Below are 12,695 nucleotides of genomic sequence, written 5' to 3'. Positions count from 1 at the left end.
CGCACCCTTTGAGAACTGTGGTTTAAAAATACTGTGTGTATGGGCTGGGGATACGGCCTAGTGGCAAGAGTGCCTGCCTCCTATACTTGAGGCCCTGGGTTCGATTCCCCAGCACCACATATACAGAAAATGGCCAGAGGTGGCGCTGTGGCTCAAGTGGCAGAGTGCTAGCCTTGAGCGGGAAGAAGCCAGGGACAGTGCTCAGGCCCTGAGTCCAAGGCCCAGGAATGGCAAAAAAAAAAAAAAAAAAAATACTGTGTTCATTGTAGAAACCTGCCAAGAGACTAGATTCCGGGGTCTCCTACAGAAAGGAAGGCAAGAAGGCAGAATTAACCTGCCAGGCTATACAGCACCGAGTGTGTATGTATATGTGTGCGTGTGTGCGCGTACCTATACATGTATATAGTGCGTGCATACATAAAGCGTATACATATAAATTATGTGTACACATACACAGTATTTAAAGACAGGATCAATATTATAGGTTTCTCCTTTTGCCTCTGACTTACTGTCACCATTAAAGTGCGACTTTTTCAGTGTTCACAGTTAGCTGAAATGCTTGCTTTTTCACTGTTTTTAAATGTTAAAACCTTTATTCACACAAACTAATTGCCCCAAGGATTTAAGCATGACATCTTTGTGCATGTATATAATTTACCTTGATCAAATTTACCCTGTCTATATTACTGTTTCTTGACTTCATCCCTCCTTGCAACACCCACCAGCCTTTTCACACATTTAGTAATCTTCAAGTTGCTGTGTTCACGCATAATGTATCTATCTATCAAAGAATATTACCTATAATGTATATATAAAGTTCTTTGATCAGTCACCCCTAGCCCTTTGTCCTGTCCCCAGTCCCAGTCCTGTCGGCCCCTCCCATCCAGTCTCCTTTTGATAATCTTGTCATATTTTTTTCAGAGAAGTCTTTTTTTAAATTTAATTTTATTTTTTCTTCTTATTTATTGTCAAAGTGATGTACAGAGAGGTTACAGTTTCATACGTTAGGCCTTGGGTACATTTCTTGTACTCTTTGTTACCTCCTCCCTCATTCCGCCTCCCCCCTCCCCCTTCCCCTCTCCCCCCCATGAGTTGTTCAGTTGGTTTACACCAAATGGTTTTGCAAGTAATCTTGTCATATTTTTTAGATCTAGATTCTGCATATGAGCAAAACCACGCAATATTCGCCTCTGAGACTGGCTCTTCTCCCTGAACAAGATGACCTCCAGTGCCACCTGCTTTCTTACAAACGATATAATTTTATCCTTCATTACTGAATAACTTCTTTTTATTTTTGTTTTATGATGTTTTGTCTACTAATAATTCTCTTGAGTTCATTTCCAGGGGAAATAAGGAAGAAGAAGCCCTCATGAAGATTGTACCCAACACTTATTCATTCTTGCCTTTATTTCCAGCGGATTCTCCCGCCATGAAGTTCCCTCGACCTTTTTCTGCAAGATGAGACACCTTGAGCCTTCGCGGGGCCTTCTGCTCACCGCGCTTTCCCTCTGTTACCTGGGGACAGGTCAGAAGCCAAGGCCAGCCTGCCACCGGGCCTGGCAGCAGCATCGCCCGCGGGGAGCCCTGGTGCCGGGCCGGAAGCGGCCGTTGTGCAGGGGTGGGGTGGGGCGGAAGGTAGCCTGTGAAAGGTAGGTGTGTGCGGGAATGTAGAGCATTAGTGCCATTAACTGAACACCCAGGGCTTGCCTGAAAGGAACTGGCAGGAACGGGCCAAGCAGCCGCTGGGCAGGAGCCAGCAGGCAGGAGAGCCCCAACCCCCTCCCCAACCTCCCAGCAGGGACCTGGGGGCGAGGCCCTGCCAAGGGGCCTTTTCCTGTTCTTTCCCAGGTGATCCTTACGGGTGAAGCTTCTCGGGGCTTGAACTCAGAGCCTGGTGTTGTCCCTGAGCTTTTTCACTCAAGCCTGGTGCTATACCACTTGGGCCACAACTCTACATCTAGCTCTCTGGTGGTTAATTGGAGAGAAAAAAAAATAGTCTCACAAACTTTCCTGCCTGAACTGGCTTCGAACCTGGATCCCCAGCGCTCAGCCTCCTGAGTAGCCAACACTACGGACGCGAGCCGCCGGTGCCCCACTGAGAAGCCGTCTCACGCCAGAGGTTACAGGGGGTTCCCAAGTGTTCCACAGAGATTCCGGAGTCCCCCACGTTCAAACCCATCTTTCCATGAGCAACGAGGCGTTCCCGACGCACGCTCCTGGCAGCGGTCGGCTCCATTCCGCAGGCCTGAGGATACCACCCGGGACACCCTGGGGCACCTCGGGCAAGAGCCGCCCCGAGCGACCCCCGGGGCGCCTGCCCGTCGCCAGGCTCTCTGGGGACCCCGGCCGCACCTGCTGGCTGACGGGCTTTGAGAACCGCCCGCCAACCCCAGCGAGCCGGGGCCCCCAGGTCTGCTCAGAGCCACGGAGGCCCGCTGAAGCAGAACCTACAGGAAGGGTTCCGAGAAAAAGGGGTTCCCCCCTCCCCGGTCCTGAAAGAGGCTCGATTGCAACCCGCAGGGCTGGAGGGGGAGAGTTAAGAGACGAGTGGCCGGAGGGGGCGGACACAAGGCCCTGTCTCTACGGCACCGGGGATCTAGAAGCCGGCGACGCCTCGGTCTCCTCTGAGCCTTGGGGTCTCCACTGGAACAGCGCCGGAGCAGCCGGGGGTCCTGGAAACGCCCTCCTTCCCACACCAGAGCCGCGACGGTGCCCCTGGCTGCCCCCCCCCCCCCCGCAGCGGCGGCGTGGAGAGCCGAGACCCCGGATCCAGCGCTTTGTCCGCGGGGTCTCCAAGGACCAGCGTGCGTGGACACGGAGGGGGGGGGGCGCGGCCCAGGGGGCGCAGGGCAGGGGTGAATACGGCGTCTCTAGGAGAGAGCTCCGGACTCTCCAAGCACTGCACAGCCCGGGGCCCACAGCCGTCCCGGCCCACCCTGCGCCCCGTGGCCTCTCTGCCCGGGCGTCTGCTCTGGTCCACACCCCCGGGGCCAACGTCCACGTGCCACCCTCCCGGGGGGCAATGCGCCACAGGGGGACCCCCGAGGCCTGCGTGGGACCGCACAGAGCCAAGGTGATGAGATGTGGAGGGACCCGCACCCGGAGCCGCTCAAGGCCACGCGGGGGGCGAGAGCCCCGCCCGTCTAGCCAGGCCTTCTCCTTCCTCCGGTGCCTGAAGCAGCCCGCTCTGTAACCCCACGTCCGTCGGGCGTGGCCTGAGATGGACGGATGGACAGTCTACCGCCCACAGTGCGCTCCGCTGTCGCCTTGCCGTCTCCACGCCCCTCCAGCAGGACGCGGGCACTGACACGCGCCTCGCTACCCGGCTTCCCGCGCTCTCCCCGCCATCCCGGCTCTCAGTCAGCACCGAGTGGAGAGCTGGACGCCACGCTGAGAGGCTTCAGGCTGCTCTGTCTGTCTGTCTGTCTGTCTGCAGTTGAGTCCTACCGTTGCCACCGGTTTCTTCAGGACACAGAAACACGGCTGGGGACCACCCTTCCAGAAAGGGACCGGGTGTCAGGGCCCCACCGTGGATTTAGCTTGGCTTCATCAACACCCGCTGTCTTCTTCTTCGGGCCACAGGGACCAGAGCTTTGACAATGTCTCCTCGCAAACACTGCCGGCGCCGGGGGCTGCGCAGAGAAGGACCTGCGCCGGCCAAGCCCCCCTGCCCCCCGCTAACCACGGGCAGCACCCCCGACCCTGCTCCCGTACAGTCTCTGCTTCCTTCATCGTCCTCCAAAGGCGTCATTAACTCCGCCAGTGGAAAGCAATGCTAAGAGCACGGGAGAGGAGGAACGGGGTGCTGCTCCCTCCAAACGGGGCGGGGGGGGGGGCAGGGGGCCGTCGCGGGCTCGGCAAGGCCGCTCACAACGCAGAGGTGGGGCTCGGCAGGGGGACAGCCCTCCTAGGGCAGCGTCTCCCCGTCCCAAGCGAGCCCACCTGCGCTGACCTTACAGGTCGGTGATAGTGACCACAGTAACCAACCCCCATCCCAGGCCATCACAGAGCATGCGGGGGGGGGGGGGGGGGTGCTCAAGGAATGACACTGGAAGTAATGAAAAAGCATACGGTCCTCCCTCCCTCCCTCCCTCCCTCCCTCCCTCCCTCCCTCCCTCCCTCCCTCCCTCCCTCCCTTTCACAATGGCAGCACTAACATTCAAAATGAAGAACAGCAACGATTGGATTCCGCAGCTCAGGCACCTGGCAATCCTCCCAGCGCCCAGGTCTCCACCCAGCCCCTCGCATCCTGCCGGGGGGAACGCAGGCAAGTCCCAAGCCCCAAGGCACAGCTGCAAGGGGACAGCTGCGTGCCGCTTCCTGACATCCACTGACCTCGGCGGCAAAGCAGGCGCCCGCCCGGGCCGCCCGGGTCTCTCCCTGCGGGACACATCCGCCTCTCCACCACTCAGCAGCAGGACTCCTTCCCAGTTCCCTGACCGCCCTCCTTGATGTGTACCTGCGAGGTGTGTGTGTGTGCGTGCGCGTGCGCCAGTACTGAGACTTGAATTCAGGGCCTGGGAGCGGTCCCTTCACACTGTTGCTCAAGGCAACTGCTCTACTATTTGAGCCACAGCTCCCCACTTCCAGGCTTTGGGGGGTTCACTGGAGATGAGGGTGTCACGGATGTGTCCCGCTGTGCTGTCTTCAACTCGAGCTCCTCCATCTCGGCCTCCTGAGCAGCTGGGATTCCAGGAGCGACGCTCGCATCTGGCTCCGCAAAGGTCACACTTTGGAGAGTAAGTGATGTCATTGCCTAATCCTATGGCTGGACTCGGGCACCTGTGTTGGGGTGGTGCATGTGCGCGCGTGTGTTGGGGTGGCGTGTGTACACGTGTTGGGGATGTGCTCTGTGTGTGTCTGCTGTACAGCTTCCACGCTGAGCTCTTAGGAGCTCACAGTCCAGAGAGGAGGAGACCCCAAGTCTAAATTTCCCCCTTGTTCCAGACTTGGGCAAATGAAGAAGGAAGAAGAAGGGGGAGGAGGAAGAAGAGAAGAGGAAGGGGGAGGAGAAGGAGGAAGAGGAAGAGGAGGAGAAGGAGGAGGAAGGGGAGGAGGGGGAAGAGGAGGAGCTGCACACCCCAAATTCTGAGGAAGCCTCCAGGAGGTGGAGACAGGGCTTTGCACGTGGCAGCCCCTTGGGGAAGGGGCAGCGTGGCGCCAGGGCCTGGGGTCCTCTCCCCAAGCATCTGTCCTGCTGATGGAGCAGGAAGAGAAGGGCTGACAGGACGGCCACGGTGCCCCCCTCCCCACCCCGCCCCCGTCCCCGAGTGCGAGCACCCAGTCAGCACTGCAGACCGGCTGCGCCCCGAGTGGCTTCCCGAGCTGCTCCTGTGGATCGCGTTTCTTTGTAAGTCCATGAATACGGCAAATTAAATGCCCCGGCCTGGGAACGGTCCCCACCATTCTGGGGCCCCTCTGCCGGCCACGGCCTGCCTTCTCCTGCTCCCCACTGCCCCCAAGACGCTCCGCGGGTCCTGACCCCGCAGGGGCGGCCCCGGCTCAGCCAGGCCCGGCCTCCAGCCATGGACTCGCTGGCATGTTATTTTAAGCGGTCAGTGACACATTCTCTTTCCTCCTGTTATGCCTTTGGGACACAAGGTCACCTCCGTGGCTTCGGTGCGCCATGATACAGTCTGAATGTGTGGGGGGGGACCCCTCCACCCCTTCTCTCGTCCTCCCTCCCCCACTGGAGTTTGAACCCAGGATCTCATATTCTCTACTACTTGACCCACTCCTCCAGTCCCTTTCCTTTGATTACTTTCCAAGTAGGGCCTTACTTTTATTTTGCTTTCTGTCCAGACCAGTCTGGACAGCCATACGTAGGAGTACGTATGCTTCCTGCATAGCTGGCATGGCAGGCGCGCACACTGTAACATCCAGGGACTGTTTGAGAGAGAGGTCTCGCAAGCTTCTTGTCCAGGCTGTCCTCGAACTTTGATCTTCCTGACCTTAGCCTCTGGAGTAGCTGGGATCCCAAGCGTGAGCCCCCTCCCCCAGCTGAGAGCTGCCTTTTCTGATGAAATCCTAGGCGACACTCCTGTCCTAGTGCATACCTGAGAACCATTTCATGTACCTAGAAGATTCCAGAAACAGGCACTGGGAATATGGCCTAGTGGCAGAATGCTCACCTCGCATGCATGAAGCCCTGGTGTTCCATTCGCCAGCACCACATATACAGAAAATGGCCAGAGGTGGCGCTGTGGCTCAAGTGGCAGAGTGCTAGCCTTGAGCAAAAGGAAGCCAGGGACAGTGCTCAGGCCCTGAGTCCAAGGCCCAGGACTGGCAACAACAACAACAACAAAAAAAAAAGATTCCAGAAACAAACTGTTTCCAAGCCAGATACGTCTCCTCTCCTCTGGCCACATCTGTGACAAAAGTCCCCTCCCTGGGGCCACCGCAATCCCTTTGATGGAAGAGTTTACTGAGCGTGTCCAGCAAGTGGCCAGCACGGCCAGCCCAGGCCAGGCGGGCCCCGGGGGAGGGGGGGAGGGGGGAGGGCCCAGGCCTAAGCCCCAGCCTCGGGAAGCGGGGAGCCATCAAGGGAAGTGGCATCGCGGACCCGAGGGCCGGGGAAGGTCGGGAGGATGAAGGGACAGCCTGAGCGGACACCACGCGTGGCTTGGCCGGGAGCACAGGTGGCCACAGCGGCCCAGGAGCCCGACGGTCTCCGGCCTGGCAGAGGTCTGGCCCACGGCCACGGAGGAGCCCCGTCCTGGGCCGGGCGGGGGCTGCGTCCACGGGAGGAGGAGGGCCGACAGGGGCTCAGAAAGCCTGTCCTCCGCCCGGCCCAGGCCGGCGCCGGCTCCGCACACCCTCACCCGCCGGCAGCTCCCGCTTCCACCCCACTTGGTTGTTTTACTCCTGAAGAGACTTCACCGGATCTGTTTGCATGCTCATTAACGCGTGCAGCTGTTAATAAAGGGACTGCAAACATCTTCCCACCAGCTTCCCCTCGCTCTCACTCAGATGGAATTGCGGCAACACCCAGCCACAACCCCAGCGCTCCGGGAATGGGCGAGCCCCGAGACAATTCCTCTGCGGGAATGCACCAAGAGCCCCGCGCCTCCCTTCCCCTCCCCTCCACCCAGCTGCCCCCCCCCCCCCGGCCTGGAGGGCCCCCCCAGCCCCTCCCTTAAAGCGGCTGGACACATGCGCACCTACGCTGGCCTCAAGCTCTGTCTCATCTTCAACCGTGCTGTGCAAATACTCAAAAGTGAAAAGTGGCCTCCTCCCCCTCCTCCCCTTCCTCCTCCCCCTCAGCCTCATCCACCTTCTCCTCCCCCCTCCTCCTCCTCCTCCCCCTCCTCCTCCTCCTCCTCCTCCTCTTCCCCCTCCTCCTCTTCCCCTCCTCCTTCCCGTCCTCCCTCCTCCTCCCCCTTCCCCTCCTCCCCCTCCTCCCCCTCCTCCCCCTCCTCCCCTTCCTCCCCCTCCTCCTCGAGGCGACAAGAGGCCAGGGGCCTCGTGGGGGTCGCAGGCTGGGGTCCCGCCGTCCCCGCCGGCTCCGGTGCTCGGAAGAGGGCCACAGATGGTGCGTGCTCCGGGAGTCAGCACGCACCTGCAGTCCCCGGCACCCGAGAGGCTGAGGCCGGGAACGCGTTTACATGAAACACTGAAGAAACTGAGGGAGGCCTCATCGCCAGCCTCCTCCCCTCCCCGGCGGCCACAGCAGCACCCAAGGGCCCGCCATGGGTCCTCCACAAGGGATTTGCTCTTCTGCGGGGCTGCGGTGGAACTGGGGACCAGAAGCAGGACGTGAGGCGGGTCACTGGAGCAGAAGGCCAGCCGAGGGGAGAGGAGGTCCTCCAGGCCGCTGCCAGCGCCGCCCCCCCAGGGCCCCCCCCACTGCCTCCTCCGCCCATCGCTGCAAGACGGAGGCTAAGTCAGCAAGGCCAAACAAGAAGGTGCTCGGTACACAGCTCCCCCCCCCCCCAGCTCTCCCCACCTCCCAGGGCTCCAGCTCTGCAGACCATTCGTCCCGCTTGGTTTTGGGTTCAAAACACAGGAATCGCGTGGAATTACGAGCCACACACCTGGAGGAAAAGGCTTCTTGTCATTGAAAGGAGGACCCACCGAGTTGATTTGAATACGTTCACAGCGGGCACAGAACGCCAAGCAAAACACTAGCTTGATCGTGTTAAAATGGAGGCGCTTTGGTTAAACGTGTTCACCTAAACCATTTGCTGTTCTGAGACTTTTAGAAGAAGAAGAAAACAACCCAAATCTATCCTCAGTGATTACCACTACGACGAGGGCAGACGCTCGCACTTAGAAACTGACTTGGGGAGGCTATTTCAGTTATCGGGTCATCACTATGACCCCAAGCTCAGCGGGTTGAAACAATAACGAAGTCTCCGTGCCCCCCGCCGCCCCCCCCCCGCCCTGCCCGTGCTTGGGGCGGTGGCCACGCACCCGGCTGGACATCGCCGCGTCTTCCTGGTCCCGGTGAGCGCAGGGCCAGCAAGGGCTCTTCCCGGCCCGGGGCTGGAGGAGGTCGGGAGCCATGATGGGGGGAAGCTAAGACGCCAAGCAACCAAAACGCTTCCGGGCAATAATCAGCCTACTGTAGCCAAGGGACGTGGGAAAAACGCGCGGCCCACTCCACACCCCTGACCCCGGCCGGATCAGGAGTGGCCGCCCGCCACCTCTGTGAGCACGACGAAGGGGCAGAGGTGGGGTGCGGGGTGGGGAGCGGACATTCCTCCCTGCCGGTCAGGACAGAGGACCGCCAACCTCGCCCTCCCCCACCAGCGGTGACAGGCACCGCCCCCCCCCCACAGTGGTCCAGGGAATGCAGCTGAGGTAGGTGTCCCCTACCTGTCAGGGGTGAGGGGACCCCCAGTACAGTGCTGATGGAAGCACACTCCAGAGTTAGGAGGCCCCAGGACGGGGTCTAGGCGGAGGCATGCTCGATTTCCCTAGGGTTCAGAATCTCAGAGCAACTGGCTTGTTGCAGGTGACTCACACCTGTAACCCCAGCCACTCAGGAGGCGGGGGGCCTGAGGACCCCAGCTCCAGCTGGCCAGGGCAGGAAAGGCCGCGAGACGCGGATCCCCCGTCAACCACTCAGGAACGCTGGAAGTGGTGCTCTGGCTCACGTGGTAGCACGCTAACCCCGAGTCCCCAAAGCTCAGGGACAGTGCCCAGGCCCTGAGTTCAAGCCCCAAGACCGGCAAAAAAAAAAAAAAAAAATCGCATCAACAAACCAGGCGTATGGACCATGCCAATAACCTCAGAAACTGGAAGCAGACCCGGTCCAAAAGCAAACCAAAGGGCTGGGGGCGGGGAGCTCACCTTGCGGTCTGGCATGTGCAATCCTCCACAACACCCATGTGCCAGCACACACGCGCGTGTGCTCACACACACATGCATGCACACATACACACACCCATCATTCAGGGGCCAGGGGAAGTTCCGCCCTCCACAACTGCTAGTGCTAAGTGGCCCGCGCCGTGGGAATTACGGACAAGGACCTCATAGGAGTCATCACAATCATCTCCCGGGGATTATTACTCCATGTGCTCAGAATAAAAAAGGAAAACAGAACCTCAGAGCCGAAGCCATAGAGAACCCGAGGGAAAGTTCAGAGCTGACAAGCACAGGAGCCGACGTGAGAGTCTCCCTGGCGCGGCTGGAGAGCGGAGTCCGCGGCGTCAGCCCCGTCCTGACGGTCTCCCACGACACTGAGCAACCGAGATTTATAATGAAAAAGAAAAAAAAAAAGTTCCGCGGGCCTGTGGGCCTAAAACCACAGCTCAGCATTGTGTCGAGTACCAGCATGGAGGAGGAGGGAGGGCAGCTGGCGACGTCCGAAGGAACCATGACTGCAACTCCCAGTGCCCAAGAAACGGAGAAGAGGAAGAACAGAAAACCCAGCCAACGTGAAGAAACCCACGACATAGCAAAGGCAAACGTGTGGAGGCGAAAGGCGAAGGAAACCGGGAGAGAAGGTGACTGGAGAGGAGAAAGGCAAATTTCTCTTCCTTCGACGGCAAGGAAACACCAACGGTCAGCCCAGAACCCAGAGCCAGCCACAGGCCCTCCTGAAACAAGTGTCTAGAGAATAAACTGGACAAAAGAAGTGACATTATCAAAGGACCGCCTGTATATTGAGAGGAAGGAGACACACTTAAAGCCGTGAGGAAGAGGAGAAGGTGAGTGTAAGTCACGGACTTGCCTCTCTTTGAACTTCTAAACGCAGGCGGGAGCTGGCTCTCATCCTCGCCCACTATCTATTTGCCTTGGCTCAGGCTGCGGCTTTCAGAGCTCCAATGTATGTGATGCTCCTGGAAGGGGCAATTCCCCCCCCACACACACACACCAGTCTCCCCTCTGGAACTCGCTTAAGGTGCCGCCTCCCCATCTGCCTGTGGGGACACATGCCTGTAATCCTGTAAGGCTGAGGCTAGGGGCTCGGTTCAAGGCTAGACTGGGCTACGTAGCCAGGTCCAGGCCAGGAAGGGCGATAAAGCAACAAGACACTTTAAAAAAAAAAAAAAAGTAATAAATCTAATTCCTGAGGGTGCTCATCACACTCACACAATCAACACGGGCCCACGGGCCCCAGGACTCGGTGTGAAGGTGTCCATCTCACACACACACACTGAGGTCTGGGAAGTCCTGCAGTGCGCGCCGACCTCGCTGGGTTAACTTTGTGGGAAAGTGAGGACTCAGTGCTGTGTGCGTTCCTAGCGCTACACCGTCCAGCCGGGAACACATTTCAAGGTTAATCAGTAATACTCTGCCCGACCCGGGGCCCAGGCTGTGCTAGGAAGTGGTCCCCCATTCGCGCCTCCCCGGGTGAAATGGGCCACGCTCCTGAAATGAGGACTGGGGGCGGGAGGGGCCCCGCTTTCTTGGGGGAATGTCGAGGGTTCCACTCACCGTCCCGGGCTCCCACGGCTCAGGGCGGCCGCCTGCAGGCCCGGGCTCGGGGTGGGCCGCGGTGGGAAGACCTCAGGACCCCGGCGAGCTGACCAGCGCCAAGCCCCGCCGGCCTGGGGATCCCCACCACCCCGAGCCCCCAGTGGCCGCCTCCCTGGGCGTGGCGAAGGCTGTGCCCCCCGCGGGACGCGGGTCGGGGCGGGCACGGGCCGAGGAGGCCGGAGCTGGAAGGGAAACCCGAAGGTGCCAGAGGGAGGGCGTCCAAGAAAGCGCCTCATTAATTAACCAAACAGAGAGAAAACCACCAGTCTCCCGGCCAGGGCGGCAGCCATCAGTGCCCGGGGCGGCAGGGCGGCTGGCCCCCGGGGTCAGCCAAGGGCAGCATCGGCGCCCAGGCGCACCGAGGGCACGGCACGCGCGGGGACAGAGGCGGGGGGCGCGCGGGACAGAGGCGGGGGGCGCGCGGGACACAGACGGGGGCGCGCGGGATACAGACGGGGGCGCGCGGGGACAGAGGCGGGGGGGCGCGCGGGATACAGACGGGGGCGCGCGGGACAGAGGCGGGGGACGCGCGGGACAGAGGCGGGGGGGCGCGCGGGATACAGACGGGGGGCGCGCGGGACAGAGGCGGGGGCGCGCGGGACAGAGGCGGGGGCGCGCGGGACACAGGCGGGGGCGCGCGGGACACAGGCGGGGGCGCGCGGGACAGAGGCGGGGGGCGCGCGGGACAGAGGCGGGGGGCGCGCGGGATACAGACGGGGGCGCGCGGGACAGAGGCGGGGGGCGCGCGGGGACACAGGCGGGGGGGGGGAAGCGCGGGACACAGGCGGGGGCGCGCGGGGACAGATGGGGGCGCGCGGGACAGAGGCGGGGGGCGCGCGGGGACAGAGGCGGGGGCGCGCGGGACAGATGGGGGCGCGCGGGACAGAGGCGGGGGCGCGCGGGACAGAGGCGGGGGCGCGCGGGACAGAGGCGGGGGCGCGCGGGATACAGACGGGGTCGCGCGGGGCGGGGCGCGCGGGTTCCTGCGCGCTGAAGTCACGGACTTGGCCGGCGGGGCGCTCTCGGGCCGGGGCCGGGAGCCAGAAGGGGGCACGGGGGGGGGGGGGGGGGGGGGGAGGTGGGGGCGCACAATGTGTTTCTTGTTAGGGCCTCGGGCCGGCGGGTGGTGCCGGGTTGTAATAGGAAAATGCAGCCTGACTCCGGCCCGGCCCGCCGGGGCCGCCCGGCCGCCCTGGGTTCCCACGGACGCGGCGGGGGGGGGGGGGGGCAGAAGCGGGGGTGGGGCCGGGGTCCCCGACGCCTCGCGGGCCTCTCGAGATTGCTTTCCGAGACCTTCTAAGTTAAATCTCTCTGAATTCGGGGGACCGGCGCAGAGGAGGGAACAGCAAGTTGGATGAGAAATCACTGCCCTGCGCGTGGCACTGTGACCCCTATGTCCTTCACTCCGACAATAAAGAGGTGGAAAAAGTAATTAAAAAATAAAGTCATAGGGGACCCCTTGGCGAAAGCCTGCCGGGACGCATCACGTGATGGGGTAACAACTCGTGGCCCGCGGTAGTGAGAGCCGCGCCCCCCCAAAGGTGACGCTTTGACCCCAGCTGAAAAGCGATCCCTCCACCCGGGGGTCCGCGGGGTGCGGGGCGGGGGGAGCGGCTTCGGCACGGCGTTTCCCGGGGCGCTGGGGATCCCGGCCCCCGCGGCCCGGCCGCAGCAGCCTCCGCGCCCCGCTGGTACCATCCAGGATCTGGGGGCGACCAGAAGCGTGGGGGGGCGCGGCCGGTCTCCAAACGCGCCCAGAGCGAAACACA

The sequence above is a fragment of the Perognathus longimembris genome, chromosome 8, assembly GCF_023159225.1.
Source record: "Perognathus longimembris pacificus isolate PPM17 chromosome 8, ASM2315922v1, whole genome shotgun sequence".
Classification (NCBI taxonomy): Eukaryota; Metazoa; Chordata; class Mammalia; order Rodentia; family Heteromyidae; genus Perognathus; species Perognathus longimembris.
The sequence above is the reverse complement of the archived record's forward strand: the minus strand, read 5'-3'. Positions refer to the sequence as shown.